The sequence below is a fragment of the Typopeltis vanoorti genome, chromosome 9 (assembly GCF_054136105.1).
Source record: "Typopeltis vanoorti isolate ZY-2024b chromosome 9, IOZ_Tvanoo_1.0, whole genome shotgun sequence".
NCBI lineage: Eukaryota > Metazoa > Arthropoda > Arachnida > Uropygi > Thelyphonidae > Typopeltis > Typopeltis vanoorti.
Genome location: NC_143557.1, coordinates 113,738,498 through 113,755,361, shown reverse-complemented (window position 1 = coordinate 113,755,361; position 16,864 = coordinate 113,738,498). Strand labels below are relative to the sequence as shown.

Here is a 16,864-nt window from a genome sequence, read left to right as displayed (position 1 = left end):
AATTTGGAATAAACTACAGAATATAATATAGTTTATGTACAGATTCACAGAAATCATATATAAGAAAAATGAACAGGGAGAACCAGTAGCCAAAAAGGGAATTCTGGTGGGATCAGAATCTGTGTTTATTATTATTATTATTATTATACCCTCCATTGAGTCAACAGACTCATCGTGGGAGGTTCATTCAACTGACAACATATTTATCATCATCATCAAATTCCTGCCATGTACTCTCAAGGGGTGTACAGGATATGATAGTACTACATGAAAAAATTACATCATTATTAATTTCCTATCTACAATTTTCCTCCAAATCAGTCTGTTACTTGTCAACACTCCAACATTATCAGATCTTATATTTCTATCATCTAAAGCACTTTGTACAGTATCAATCCACCTATATCTTGGTCTTCCTCTAGGTCGTTTTGCTGCCAACCTGGCAGAGAACACTTGTTTTGCTAATCTTTCCTTGCTCATTCTGTTTAAGTGACCATATTTATCATACAGAATCTTAAAATCCTTAACACTCCTTGCATTAACAACACATTCTCATAATACGTTCCATTCAATGACAATTTTCATTGTAAAAAATCTCCTGCTCACACCCCTCTTCACCACACTTTTACATAATTTCCAGGAATGACCTCTGGTTTTTTCCCTCTGACTTTTTACTCTTTTTATAACCCTCTCTGGATTAATCTGATAAAATCCTCTCACTAACTTAAGTGTTTCTATCATATCACCTCTCTTCCTCCTATCCACCAAACTCTGCAATCCACATTTCTTCAATCTCTCTCCATAGCCAGCATTCCTAAGTCCTGACACTGCCTTAGTCACTCGCCTCTGGAATCTCTCCAATGTCTCCACATGATATTGAAAACCAGATGACCAGATATGAGCACAATAGTCCAAGTGTGGTCTGACCAGTGCCTTATACAGTGGCACAACCACTTCCTTATCCTTACATGTTAGAGTACTTATTATCATAGCAGCACTACGATGTGCAGCCTTTGCAACACTAGCAATATGCCCTCAAAACTTCAGTCTACTGTCAACCATCACTCCCAAATCTCTAATATAATCCACTTTCTGAAGTACAGCACCATCAATATAGCACACAGTCTTATATTTCTGCACTCCAAAATATAACACCTTGTACTTACTAATATTAAAACTACAACACCACTCCTTTGTCCTATTCAAATCTTCCTGAAAGATGATAACATCAGAAGTGCTAGAATAAAAGCCAAAAGGCTATTTTTCTGGCAACCTTAATAATAATGAAGGGGATACAAATCCTTTGATGTTATCTGCCAGTAAGCAAAACTCTAAGAACTAGGACTAAGATCTATGAGTTTCATACCGAAAAACTATCGGCAAATCCAAGTGTAAGTAACCACTTGGTAGTACAACACCAAGGCAACTCGTATCAAAGGTGGAGCAAGCTCCCTCACTATCCTTGATATTTTCTCATAATGTAAAAACACAGCCCCTAGAGGATGTAATACTGTAATTACATTATGAGGAGAGGTCAGTTCTTAGTCCTAGTTCTTAAAGTTTCGCTTACTGGCAGATAAACATCAAAGGATTTGTATCCCCTTCATTATTATTAAGGTTGCCAGAAAAATAGCCTTTTGGCTTTTATTCTATGTTATAATATACAGGCACACCTTTATGGCATTCGTATAGTGAAGGTATGCAAGTTCTTTTCACTTAAACCTTGTTATCTTCCAGGTCTACCTACTCACTGATGAGACCTCAAAAAAGGTTGAAACCAGTCTGGGTAGTGACCTCTCCTCATAATGTAATTACAGTATTACATCCCCTAGGGGCTGTGTTTTTACATTATGAGAAAATATCAAGGATAGTGAGGGAGCTTGCTCCACCTTTGATACGAGTTGCCTTGGTGTTGTACTACCAAGTGGTTACTTACACTTGGATTTGCCGATAGTTTTCAGTATGAAACTCATAGATCTTAGTCCTAGTTCTTAGAGTTTCGCTTACTGGCAGATAAACATCAAAGGATTTCTACCCCCTTCATTATCAGAAGTGCTACTTATAATTCTTCCCACCTTTGCATCATCAGCAAATAACTGAAGATCCCCAGTCAGTCAGCATGATATATCACTTACAAACAAGTTAAACAGCAGGGGGCCCAAGAACAGAACCTTGGGGGCATGCCACTGATTACCCTCCCTTTTTGAGACACTGCTCCATCATACACAACCTGCTGATATCGTTCAGATAGTAATCTCTGATCCATCTAACCAATATACTATCTATTCCCATCCTCTGAAGCTTGTACACCAACTTATCATGTGGTAATCTATCAAATGCTTCTGCAAAGTCTAAGAATATCACTGTATATGATTCTCCCTTATCTAACCCACTTGTCACCTTATCATAAAATGCAAGTAAATTGCTAAAAACAGGACACCTACCCTTTACAAATCCATGCTGCCCATCATAAAAAATGCTATGTCCTTCAACCCAATCCTATATTTATTCCTAACCAATCTCTCCAAACCAGTCTATAATTGGAAGCTTCTGTCTTAGAAACATGCTTGTGGAGTGTTACTATTTTGCTTTCTTTCCACTCTTAAGGAAGCTTCTCCACTGACAAGACTTTCATTATATGACCAGGTCCAAGGTATAGCCAACTGTGGTGTACATCCCTTAAGAATACGTGGTGATATCTCATCCATTCCTACAGACTATTTAACACATGTAACTCAACCGGCACCTGATACACCTCTGATTTTTTCACTTGCAATTCTCCTAATACTTGTCTCCCTTCTATATATATTGCATCTCATCATTTACACTAGTATGACATATGCTGATAAAGTGCTAGTTCAATAATTCCACTACATTCTTTGCAACTGTTATTCTTTTGGTGGTTCAAGGAAAATTCACCGTAAACATTTTCGGTGTAGGAAAATTCAGCACAACATTTTTACTGTAAAACATTTTCAGCGTAAGATATTTTGCATTAATTTTTGTAAATAATCAATGGATGATAAAGGTATTATAAATTCATTAAAAAGGCCAATTTTTATTAAGGTGAATGTCAGTGATACATAACATAATGAAATCATTTAAAAATTGTGCAAATTAAAAGAGATGCTGTGTAAATAATCAACTTTTTGCTGCCGATCATCAATTTGACAAATCCATCAGTAACATTGCTCACTGAAAGGAATGCTAATGCTGTGAAGCATTTATTTTTCATGTTGAATTCGGCATACGTTTGATAGTATAACTTCAAACCAATGGCAATAATTTTCTAGGTGTTTATCACAACTTTCCATACCCCCACCCCATATACATATATACATACATATATATAATATAAATTACAAAATATTTTATTTAATGCAAGGTAGTCTGTGCCATAAACCTAGAAGTGTTCATTTTTATTCACAGGAATAAACAACTTTTGCTCACTAAGCCCATGCTGTTGGAAGACTGGAATGAAAAATGCCTGCATAATGAAAAAACATCCCCAACCGAGCAGACACCATACTGCAGATGCTAGAAATACAAGTAGCTTTATTGTATTGCTAAATACAGTACAGAGACCATTAGAGTATGTACTACAAATTTCAAATTTGAGACAACTGGAATGAAAAACAGCTCTCCTCCCATAGACACTGCTGCATACAGACAATCCAAAAAAAGATTTATTGTAGCACCAAACACAGTATCTAACTAAATACATTGTCCTGGCAACCTAATTCAAATTTTCAGTTGCAGAAATCAGCTGATTTATGTAAAGCGAATAAGATATATTTCTGAAATCAGAACTGCACTTGAGATTTTCTGTATCGTTAAGACAGTTCACCAATATGAATTCAATAAATAAAATTCAATTGAAAACACTCAAACTACCATGTTGTATATATTTATATCTTTATTAAATGGTAGTTTGAGTGTTTTCAATTGAATTTTATTTATTGAATTCATATTGGCGAACTGTCTTAATGATGCAGAAAAGCATTAAGACAGTTCATCAAATCAGATTTGGACATATACTGCACATCAAAAGCAAATTCAAGCTTGAAACAAAACATATGGGATGTGAGACTATCTGGTGTGAATGTTAAAACTACAAAATCTGCAAGATACATGCTAATATTTTCTATTCTATTTCATTTTTTTTTTTTAAATGAATGCTAGTCTTGACCCACTTAGTAGGTCATGACCTGCCATTTGAAAAACAATGATCTAAATGTTTCTAATGATTTTGAGACTGGAAGTGAAAATTTTAGATAGCACATAGGAGCTAGTTTACAGTACAAAGAACCAAATCTGACAATAATGCATCAGGAGACTTCCTGACCACCTACTGAAGAATTCCAATCAACTGCCATTTAAATCAGCCAGATCACAACTGAAGAGAACCCGAGTATAGTGATATACATTGAGCACTTTAAAGGCCATATAGTGGATAGCGGAATAGGAGTTCTCTGTAAACATTCAACCATGCAATCCATTATAAATAATTCTGATAATCAACCAAAATAACAACAAAAAATATAATCATATAAACTATAAAAAAAAGCAACAAAAATTCATTATAAAACAGTAGGGGGATGCCACTTTCACATCTGCTTCACCAATATTCATGTTCTTACACTTTAACATAAAAATGTGCACTGCTGCTATCATCTAAACTTGACCTATTTCTTGCAGAATTGTAAATAGCTGCACACAAGAACTGTTTACCTCAACTTTCTAAACTGCACCTCACATGTTGCCTTCCATCACAATGGCAGAATTTAGGAATTCATCAGATTTGATATCTGGTATCAGAAAATATCAAACTTATAATGTGGTCTTTAATGTGCTCTAGTTCAAAATTTCCTTGTCTCATTTAGTTGCATCCACCTGCTGTCCTTATGACTCCCCAGATTCTGATAACCAAAGTCTTGGACCATTTCTCTGTGATACTTGATATTTCTGTGGGCTAAATATCCAAAGAGCGAGGTCATCATCATCCTTAGGGATGTCAATGTCCCCAACTAAACTGGCTTTTCTTCTCCAATTCCACCAATCAAGATGGGAGAGAAGCAGAGTATTTATTGTCAACAATAATCTCACAAACTGACCATCTTATACTTGCAAGAAATTATATTCTTGTTTAATCCTTTACCCAAGTGAATGTAAACAAAGTCTGCACCTGAAGTATGCTCACAACTTGGCTACTTGTATATATAGAAGCTGATAACTTCACATTAAATGCCTTAGTATCCTATAATGCAAAGCACACTTCTTTCGAAAGAGCATAATGCTATGCATTAAGGGGGGGGGGGGGGGATCACTACTCAGACAAATTTTGATCTTTATTGTGGTTTCAACAGTGGGAGGTAGACCTAGAAAGATACCAAGGTTGAATTAATGCAGAAGTCATATTTCTCATATACAAGTAGCAAAAAGGTGCATCAATGTTATTATTAAAAAACTCTGGATCAGAGATAGTTGTAGAAAGTTTTTTCACTTTAAAAAGTAAGTTATACTCTCCAAGAAATTATATTCTTGTTTAATCCTTTACCCAAGTTTAAGCATATGACTTCTGTTCTAGAATTTATGCTCATCCTATTTTTATGACATTTCATATTCATCAGGCATCATCTACTTTACAGCATAGAAACAAGAATCTATCCAACCTATTCCAAAAGTCTTCAAAATATAATTCTCAGTTCTTTTGAAAATAATGGAAAAAATCAACAACAGTTAATGTCTTCACTACACGAATGGTCACCAATTAATCAGTGACCACTAATTATTATTACCCAAAGACCCCATGGAGTCAAGGGCTCATCTAGGAGGTCCTTTAATCATACACATAGCTCAGCATCCTGTGTATTAAACACACTCAAATTCTCTACATACCCACACTCTCAGGCAAGGGATTCCAAGGGATTCACAACTCTGCATGGAAAAAGCCTACTTCTCACTCCCTGCTCACACCATCCTTATACAGCTTCCAGGGATGACCTCTGCTTCTCCTCTGATCTCCCACTTTTTTCTATAGAACCTCTCCAACATTGATCCTATAACAACCCCTTACTAACTTATTGGTCTCTATCATATCTCCTCTCTTCCTCCTATCCACTAAACTCTGTAAATTGCATCTTCAACCTTTCTTCATATTTGACATTCCACAGATTAGAAACTACCTTATTTAGTCACCTCTGGCCCTTTCTGACATCTCTTCGTCCTTTTGAAAAACAGATGACCATACCTTGCACAATGGAACAAGACTCTCCTTATTTCTACAAGTCAGTGTCCTCTACATTATTCCCAAACGTCTTTGTGTTATCCTCATAATTTTGGCAATGTGTCCCCTAAATTTCAGATCCTTATCCACTATCACCCTAAGATCTCTTATTTCCTCTACCGCCAACAATATATCCCCACCAAGCATAAATTCTACATCCGATCGTTGTTTCCCAAATTTTAAAACCTTACATTTTACAACATTGAAGTCACATTTCCATTCCTGTGCCCATTCACTCAATTTATCCAAGTTTTCTTGTAGGGACACAACATCTTCTCTACTCTTCATACTTTGTCCCAACTTTGCATCATCTGCAAACAACTGAATATCGCCATCCAAATCTCTGCCAAATATCATTAACATACAAGTTAAACAGTAATGGCCCTAAAACAGACCCCTGAGGCACACCAGTAGTGACTTTCCTCTTCCGGGATATTGCTCTCTCATACACAACTTGTCGATACCTCTCATACAGCCGGTCTCCGATCCAATGCACTAATCAAATACCAAACCCCATCCGTTTTAGTTTGACTATCAACTTATCGTGTGGTAATCTATGAAGCCGTCACCTTATTGTAATAAGTAAGTAGATTACTAAAACATGGCCTCCCTTTAGCAAATCCATGCTGTCCATCAAAGATAATACCATTGTTGTCAACCCAATTCTGGATCCTAGTTCTCACGAGCTTCTCCAACAACTTAACCACAAGACCTGATACACAGACAGGCCTATAATTTGATGCTTGAGTTCTATCACCTCCCTTATGAAGTGGCACAATCTAGCCCTCCTTCCATTCCTTTGGAACTTGACCCAATGCAAGACTCACATTAAAAAAAATGTCAAGGCAGATGTCAACTCCCTGGCACATTCCTTCAGAATTTGTGGTGATATATTATCAAATCCCACAGCCTTATTAACATCAAGTTTGCTCAACTCCCCATACACCTCTTGCTCACTTACAGTCAGTCTCTCCTCCCCATGATCAACTGCTCTCAATCCTTCCATGAAGTCACATTCACAAGAATGAAAGACCTTTATGACCTGCTCATTAAGTATCTCCACTATATCTTCTGCAACAGTTGTCCTTAAACCATTTTCTCCAGCCAATGTCATCCTTCACCCCAAGATCTCTTATTTCCTCTTTGCAAAAAAAAAAAAAAGAATCATAAAGATTCTTTTTTTTTTTTTTTGCTGGCTACATATCAAAAGAACTCCCTAGGATTCTTTTTGGCTTCATTAGCTAACTGCTGCTCATACCTCACTTTTACTACCCTTACCAACCAAATCACCTGCCTTGCCTTGCTTGGTCTTTGTAATCCTCATGGAATTTAAGTTTTAAAAGAGGTATACCGTGAGTAGACATATCGATACAAAATAAATAACGGAAAAAACTCACGTAGAAAGATTATTTAATAGTATAATTTTCGCCTGTGTGTCACAGGCATCTTCAGTACATTAAGCTCAAAATTAAACACTAATTGACAATTCCAAAAAGAGCCACCTAAGTAGCTGGTGTAAGATAACTAAAAAGGTCAATAACTTTCCTAAAAAAAAAAAAATAATAATAATAATAATACAATAAAAAGTTAGGAAAGATTAGCTGATGTAAAGTACTATCTCCCATAAAGGGGATAGACACAAGCCGTCGGATCTGTTTAAGTTAGGACAATGAAGTAGAGTTTCACATGTTTCTTTATAAAGGCGTTCCATGAGAAACTGACTTTTGTGAAGAACTCTTGTCTTTCTCCAATGAACTCTGTATCTAGTGAAGATGGCATGTTCAGAAAGTCCAGACTTTTCATGTTTAAAGTATTCAATGTAAGATTGGTGTTCTTCTAGCCGAATAGAGGCAGATCTTCCCGTTTGTCCGGAATAAGATAATCCACAAGAGCACGGAATCTGGAAGACACCTGGATGATTAAGATGTGGAAGCTTGTCCTTAGGAGAAGTGAGAAAGGTGGAGATTTTTTTAAACGGTCGAAAGGCAACAAAAATATTCTATCTAATGGTTATAAGAATTGCTTCATTAAAAGAACTTTGAGTAGTTTTAATATGTCTTCCTCTTTAAACACAGAGGAAATAACGTGCATTACTATCCCTTATGTACAAGGCATCAGTGAACGTATAGCAAAAGTTTTAAAACCACTGAATATTTTTGTTGCCTTTCGACCGTTTAAAAAAATCTCCACCTTTCTCACTTTTCCTAAGGACAACCGTCCACATCTTAATCATCCAGGTGTCTACCAGATTCCGTGCTCTTGTGGATTATCTTATTTCGGACAAACGGGAAGATCTGCCTCTATTCAGCTGGAAGAACACCAATCTTAAATTGAATACTTTAAACCTGAAAAGTCTGGACTTTCTGAACATGCCATCTTCACTAGACACAGAGTTCATTGGAGAAAGACAAGAGTTCTTCACAAAAGTCAGTTTCTCATGGAATGCCTTTATAAAGAAACATGTGAAACTCTACTTCATTGTCCTAACTTAAACAGATCCGACGGCTTGCGTCTATCCCCTTTATGGGAGATAGTACTTTACAAATCAGCTAATCTTTCCTAACTTTTTATTGTATTAATTTTTTTTTTTTTTTTTTTTTTTTTTTTTTTTTTTTTTTTGGAAAGTTATTGACCTTTTTAGTTATCTTACACCAGCTACTTAGGTGGCGCTTTTTGGAATTGTCAGTTAGTGTTTAATTTTGAGCTTAATGTGCTGAAGATGCCTGTGACACACAGGCGAAAATTATACTATTAAATAATCTTTCTACGTGAGTTTTTTCCGTTATTTATTTTGTATCCTCATGGAATTTGTTATTACCAATTCTCTTATGCTGACTCCATAATGCCCATTTTCTCTGTATCACCTTCATTCATCAATTTCACACCTACCTTATTTAACCTTCTGATCCTTGGAATACATTTAGACATTGCTTCTACCAGATAGTTCTTGAATATTCTCCAAGCTGCATTGATCTCTTTTCCAGCTAACTCCTCATTCCATGCTACACCTGCAAGCTGTCTCCTGAGCTCTTTATAATCACCACCCTTGTAGTTCCACACACTGCTGGCAACCACCCAGGTAATCAAGTCATGGTCACTCTCACCAACTAGAGGGTGATTGGATACCTCATTTATAATTACATCCTCTGATGAGATCATCAAATTCAAGAACCTCAATTCTTGTGTGTCCTCCATTACATACTGTCTGAAGTTGTTGTCCCTCAAAAACTCATTTTCTTTACTTCCAGTTATTATCTCATCTTCCCAGTCTATACTACCATAATTAAAATCACCTATAATGATCACCATTTTCTTATTTGCTTGGCTAATTTGATTATATATTTCATAGTCACTACTATCCACATTACCAAGTCTATAACAACATCCAACCAAGTATTTCATTCTATTCACATCTATCTCACACCATACTGCCTCAAAGCCACTGCCACTATTTCCCTTTTGCATCTCTACTTTGTATGGACAACTCTTTCTCTATTATCAATAGCACTCCCCCTCCCTTTTTACCCCTTCTATCCTCACGAAACAAACCCTTCCATCTCTATTCCTGTCAGGATGTCGTCCTCATCCAACCATGTCTCACTTATTCCAACAATTTTTGGGTGAACACTCAATTAATGCAACCATTTCATTTGCCTTGTTTCTTACACTTCTAGCATTTGTATACAAATACAGCAGCTCATTCCTGGATCTATAGCTAGTTCGTTCCACTGATGCCACTCATTCGATGTGATTTCTCCATGCTCAACTCAAGCCATTTCCTTTCTCCTTATTCATCTTAAAAACCCTCTTCAAACCCAACTGTTTTCTCTTGATCCCAGGTCATCCTCTTCCTTTCCACACCACACATGTATTCATATCCCTCTTGGAGAATCCACCTTTCTCACAATGTGTGCTCTCCTGTCCACCTTGAGCCTCCCAGTTTCCTGGTCCATTTTTGGCACACCCATTCTCTCATTCTCTATACGCATGCCACTCACTTCTTCATTAATAATCACCTCTTCAATCTTTCCTGCCTTATTCTCCTTCTCTTCCACATGACTTCCCACTTGATCAGATTCATTCTCTGCACTCACTTCTCTACCTTCCAGCAGCAGCAGTCTCTCCAAAGCAACTCACACTAAAACCACTCAAATGAAGTCCATCACTCTTATACAGTTCACTTCATCCTTCAAACTCATTCCACACATTAAAAAACACACTCCTTTCTCCTCACATATTATGCTAACATATCATTCGTAATCCTTGCTCTCTGCCTCATCTCACCACTGTCATACATAGGCAACAACGCTTACTACCCTTCCCATCACACTATTCTCTTTTATCCGTCTAAGCAACCTCCTGATATCCAATCTGATGTGTTCTTTGTTCGCAGTCAAGTCATTTGTACCTATTGCAACTAATATCAATTTCATCACTGAAAATCCACAACAGCTCTTCTAACCAACATCACTTACCATTGGTCGCAAGCCATGGAAGAGTCTAAAGAAAGGATTATCAAACTACCATCTTGTGGCATGATTTCCAACCTTTGCAAGTGAGTTACTAGTTTCTCTTTGGTCATTTACATGTGCCGTTTTGGATGGCTCCTTCCTTCAGTTTTCCTTTTTCCTTATTAATGTCAAAATACCACGGGGATAAGTACTTTCATCCACATTTTTCTTCTATACAAATCAGAGGAAGGAAAAGGACACTCCATTTCTCTTTCTTATTTGGCAAATCTTGTGCAAAAAACATTACATGCTACAAAATCATCCATAAGCAATTCCTTAAATGCTGATCTCCTTGATATATTCCCGAGAGATGAGGACAACCTTGCAAGAAAGATTTCACTTCTTAGACTGACTTCGAGCTTTTCCTGGCACAAAACACTCCACAGCTTCAAGCCTTTAAGATTGCTGAAGGGTCAAAGCTAGCTATGCTCTAAGCACATGGTTAGCAAGGGTTAGATTTTTCACTTGGAGAGTGGTGAATGAGTGAAAAGGATTACCAGAGGTAGTCATGACTGCCCCAACAGTAAAAGAGTTTAAGGAGAGGTGTAATAGATATAATAGTTAGTGTGGGTCTCCCACGATGAGTTTTTTTGACTAAATGAAGATACCCCAAAATAATAATAATAATATTCAGGAGGAATGCAATCAGGAATACATATCAATACCTGATGTAGAAATGTTATCAAAAGCCTGAAATGTGGAAAGGCAAATGGAACATGTGATATTTGACCAGAAATGCTGGAGAATAAAACTTTTACAGTAGCTGCACTGCATAATTCAGGAGTGGTCTGAAGGTTCTTGGAGCAAAGAATTCAACATCCATTTATAAAAAGAGAAATACAACTGAATGTAAGAATTATTAAGAACTTTCTCTACTGAGTATTTCAAGTAAGATTTATGCAAGAATACTTAAGAAAAAATTGAGAAGACAAACTTCAAGAAGAAGAAGCTGGATCAGAACAAAACAGAGGTTGTTGTAATCAGATTTTAACTTTAAGACAAATAGTTGAGAAATCACGGGGAATATAACAAGGATTTGTACTTAATTTTTGTAGATCTGGAAAGGGCATATGACAAGATGTCGAGTTGTTCAAAATGCTACAATTAGATGTGTAAGTGGGTCATTACATCAAGCAACATACAGTCTATATTTCAGTTGAAAATCAGCAAAAAAAGGAACGAAACAAAAGTGTACACATCTCTACTCTTATTCATTATCTATACAGATCACATTATGAAAGTGGCATTATGCCTGATAGCAAAATTGCAGAAATTAATCTCAGCTCCTCATGTTAGGCAGATGATGTTATTAGTAAATAAATTCAGTACAAGTCTGCAGGATTCTGTAACTAAACTGAATAACTGCTGTAACAAATTTAATATGAAAATAGACAATGAAAAGACAAAGACTGAAAGTAGGCAGAAACACTGAAAATATCGACTGCCTGAATGGAGAAACTATACAGTAAAACAAGCAAAACATTTTAGCTATTTAGGCAGAATGAAGTCAACTGAAAAAATTATATGGAGTAACAGAAATTAGTCGAAATTCTGAAGTAGCTAATACAGGAAAAATCTTGCTTAACGCAAATTCGATATGCGCGATAATCAGTTAGCATGATTGAGTGAAATGATACTATTTCCCACTTTAAAGTGAGTGATTAATCAGTTAACGCAAATTTTTTACATTATGCGAAATTTTGCATAATACCTGAGTTTTAAGGAATTGCTTATGGATGATTTTGTAGCATGTAATGTTTTTTGCACAAGATTTGCCAAATAAGAAAACGAAATGAAGTGTCCTTTTCCTTCCTCTGATTTGTATAGAAGAAAAATGTGGATGAAAGTACTTATCCCCGTGGTATTTTGACATTAATAAGGAAAAAGGAAAACTGAAGGAAGGAGCCATCCAAAACGGCACATGTAAATGACCAAAGAGAAACTAGTAACTCACTTGCAAAGGTTGGAAATCATGCCACAAGATGGTAGTTTGATAATCCTTTCTTTAGACTCTTCCATGGCTTGCGACCAATGGTAAGTGATGTTAGTTAGAAGAGCTGTTGTGGATTTTCAGTGATGAAATTGATATTAGTTGCAATAGGTACAAATGACTTGACTGCGAACAAAGAACACATCAGATTGGATATCAGGAGGTTGCTTAGACGGATAAAAGAGAATAGTGTGATGGGAAGGGTAGTAAGCGTTGTTGCCTATGTATGACAGTGGTGAGATGAGGCAGAGAGCAAGGATTACGAATGATATGTTAGCATAATATGTGAGGAGAAAGGAGTGTGTTTTTTAATGTGTGGAATGAGTTTGAAGGATGAAGTGAACTGTATAAGAGTGATGGACTTCATTTGAGTGGTTTTAGTGTGAGTTGCTTTGGAGAGACTGCTGCTGCTGGAAGGTAGAGAAGTGAGTGCAGAGAATGAATCTGATCAAGTGGGAAGTCATGTGGAAGAGAAGGAGAATAAGGCAGGAAAGATTGAAGAGGTGATTATTAATGAAGAAGTGAGTGGCATGCGTATAGAGAATGAGAGAATGGGTGTGCCAAATGGACCAGGAAACTGGGAGGCTCAAGGTGGACAGGAGAGCACACATTGTGAGAAAGGTGGATTCTCCAAGAGGGATATGAATGCATGTGTGGTGTGGAAAGGAAGAGGATGACCTGGGATCAAGAGAAAACAGTTGGGTTTGAAGAGGGTTTTTAAGATGAATAAGCAGCTCATAACTCGGCTTTAATAACTCAGCTGATAACAATATTGAAGAAATCAGCACAATCAGAAAATAACTTGAATTTAATGAACTGTATAAGGAAGATAATGAAGTTCTGAATGGGAATTGCTCAATTCCCATTCAGAACATTTAAGCAAGAATGCTTCAACTAGAACAGCATACATATGAAGAAGAAGAAGATGATAAGGAGTGCAAACAAGAAGAGAATGTTATGACTAAGAAGCTAACTGCAAAAGAACTTGAGCTAGTTTCAATCACACTGAGCATGCTAAGAAAATTTTGTTTGATGCTGATCCTGATATGGAACAAATCTTCAAAGTCCGCCAAAATCTTGCTAAAGCGATCAGCAGCTATCGCAAATTGCATGACAAGATGAAAAAAAAGTCGAGCACTATTCAAACATCTTTACTTAATTTTTTCGTTTTTTTTTTTCAAAAAAGTAACTCAATCAAATGTTCAGACATTAAATAAAAATTTAAGCAATTGATTTTTTATTAACTTTGATGATTTTATCCTCTAATATAGCTTATAATTTTTTTTTAATTTACACTAACTGATGGATGCATTACATCATTCCTATTGCTCATTATATTCACTTAATGCAATTTCATTTAGCGTTCATTAATTGATGGATTAATTAATCGCATTAAGCGAAGTTTTCCTACGCAAGACAGCATTCAAACCAATTTTAACTAATGGATCTGAGAGCTGAGTTAGAAATAAACACTTCATTATAATTATTATTAACAGCCCTCCATGGATTCAAAAGACACATTGCAGGTGGCACACACACACACACACAATGTTATATGCAAAGCCTCAAATTGTGATTTAAACCATTCAATGTATCTGCCTTCACCACAATGTCAGGCAACACGTTGTACTCACCAACCACTCTCCATACAAAGACCTTGTTCCTTATAATCCTGCTCACATCCTCCTTATACACCTTCTGAGGACGTCCTCTGTTCTACCCCCCCCTTCCATTCTATGAAAAATTTCTTCCACATTAATCCAGTAACAATCCTGTATGAACTTAAATGTCTCAATCATATCCCCTCTCTTTCTCCTATTCACAAGGCTTTGCAAGCTGTATTCTTTTGCAATCTGATGTGATGACTTCACAACTTGTGAACAAGTGGACAAGGATCTGATGTCCACCACCAACACAACATCTCATCTCCTCAACTTCCTCCAAAATTTCCCCACTGAGTATATACATTGCATCAGATTACTGCCTACCAAAGTTCAGAACCTTAAACTTTGCAACAGTGAATTTACAGTTCCATACTGTTGCCCACTCATACACTCCATTTAAGTTCTCCTGTAAGACAACAACATCTGCTTGATTCCTCATCACTCTCCCCAGTTTTGCATCACCAGTTAAATCCAACAGCCTATAATTTGTTGTCTTAGCCTTATCATTACCAACTTTGTGAAGTGGAACAGTTTTACCTGCTTTCCACTCCTTTGGGACTTGTGCTTGTTGCAAGACTCTTGTTAAATAGGTAGGCCAAAGCTGATGCTAACTCCTTGAAACATTCCCTCAAGACATGTGGTAAGTTATCAAGCTATTATCAAGATAAGCTATTGCCTATCAACATCTAGCTTAACTCCTTATATACCTCTTGCTCTCTGACCATTAAATCTTCTCTCATTTCATTCTCTACACTTGAGCTTCTGATTTAACACTGAAGATGAAACCCCCCTGATGAACTGCTGACTGAATACAATATGAGATATGTCCTCTACACCAGTTACCAATCTTCCATATCTCCCATGGCACATAAAAATATAAAAGAAACTTCCCAAAGGTTTTTCTTGGCTTGATTTCCTACCATTTTCTCTCACTTTTGACTTTTGCAGTCCTTACTGAGTCAGTCTCATGGCCTGTTCTTTATACTCTTTGTGCTGCCTTGAAAGTGCCTTCTTCATCCAGATTTCAAGCTTAATCCCTTTAATTCATCCATTTTATATCTACCATATTCAGTCTTTTGACCTTTGGAATACATTCACACATTGATGCTGTTATCTACTTCTTTGTCAGTTCCCAAGCAGCATTTATTTCCTTACCGCTCGACTCCTCATTCCATGCTATAGCTCCAAGCTGTTTCCTAAGCTTCTTATAACCACCAGCTTTGTACTTTCACATATATCCTTTCCTCACAAAAGTTTTCATGTGCATAGCCATAAATACAGGTGATCACTTCATGATCATGAAGTGATCACCTGTATGCAACACAAAAAGTGAATGCAACACAAAATGCAACTGGAGGGAAGTTGCATTTTCCTTATTCCCAAATGCTATCTCTTCATTCCAATCCATACTGCCATAATTAAAATCACTCATAATAATAATCCTTTCCTTCTTCATTAACCCAAGTTGCTTATACATTTCTTTATCACCTCCCTCTACATTCCCCAACCTATAGCAACATTCAACTAAATATCTCTTCCTGTCAACCTCCATCTCACATTACACTGACTCAAAACCATTGCCACTATGTCCCTGTTTCATGTCTACCTTATGTGGACATGATTCTCCTGCTACCATCAGCAACACATCCCCTCCCTTCTTGTCCTTTCTATCCTAGTAAAAAAGCACTGTACCCTTCCATTTCTATTCCTGTTAGGATCCCATCTTCATTAAACCAAGTTTCACTTATTCCAACTTTTGGACAAATAAACTCAATCAGTGAAACAATTTCATCTCCCTTATTTCTGATACTCCTGGCATTGTAAATAAACACAGCAGTTCCCTTTTAGGTCTATAACCAGTCCTACACAAGCCGCTTATTGGTTGATTTCTCCAACACACCTGCCCTTGCCCAATCATGGTTATCACCACTTATCCCACACATATATGCTTAGTCTCAATTATCCCACTCACATCCCAATATATTCCATTCCTATGTTGACCATCCCCATGTATGGAGATGATCAACACAGGAATGCAATGTTGGAAGTAGCATTCACTGCTACTTCCAACATCCTCTCTCTCTCTCTCACACACACACACACAAGGCCACGTCTCTCTGTCCACCCAGGTTTCCCCCATTTCCCTGTTCATCTTACATTCCCATTCTCTCTTCATCTCTAACACTACTGCTATTTCCAAGCATTTCAGTCTCTTCCATTCCACTCTCCTGATCTTTCACTTCACCTTTTACTTCAGATCTCTTGCATGAATCACACACTGCATTTCTATCTAGCAACAGTTTCTCCAAAGCCATTCAAATGCAATCTGTTGCACCTGTGTAATTCCATTCTTCCCTAAAATACATGACACATGTCTGCAAACTGCACTCCCTTCTCCTCACAAAGCTCTGCC

The 16,864-nt window shown here is 36.9% G+C and overlaps 1 protein-coding gene across 3 annotated transcripts in view; it reads right to left on the bottom strand.

The window, feature by feature from the left end:
* The window catches only part of LOC150103434 (lon protease homolog 2, peroxisomal-like), a 641,828-nt gene that overhangs the window by 449,938 nt on the left and 175,026 nt on the right, over positions 1-16,864 (bottom strand). The window lies entirely within an intron of this gene.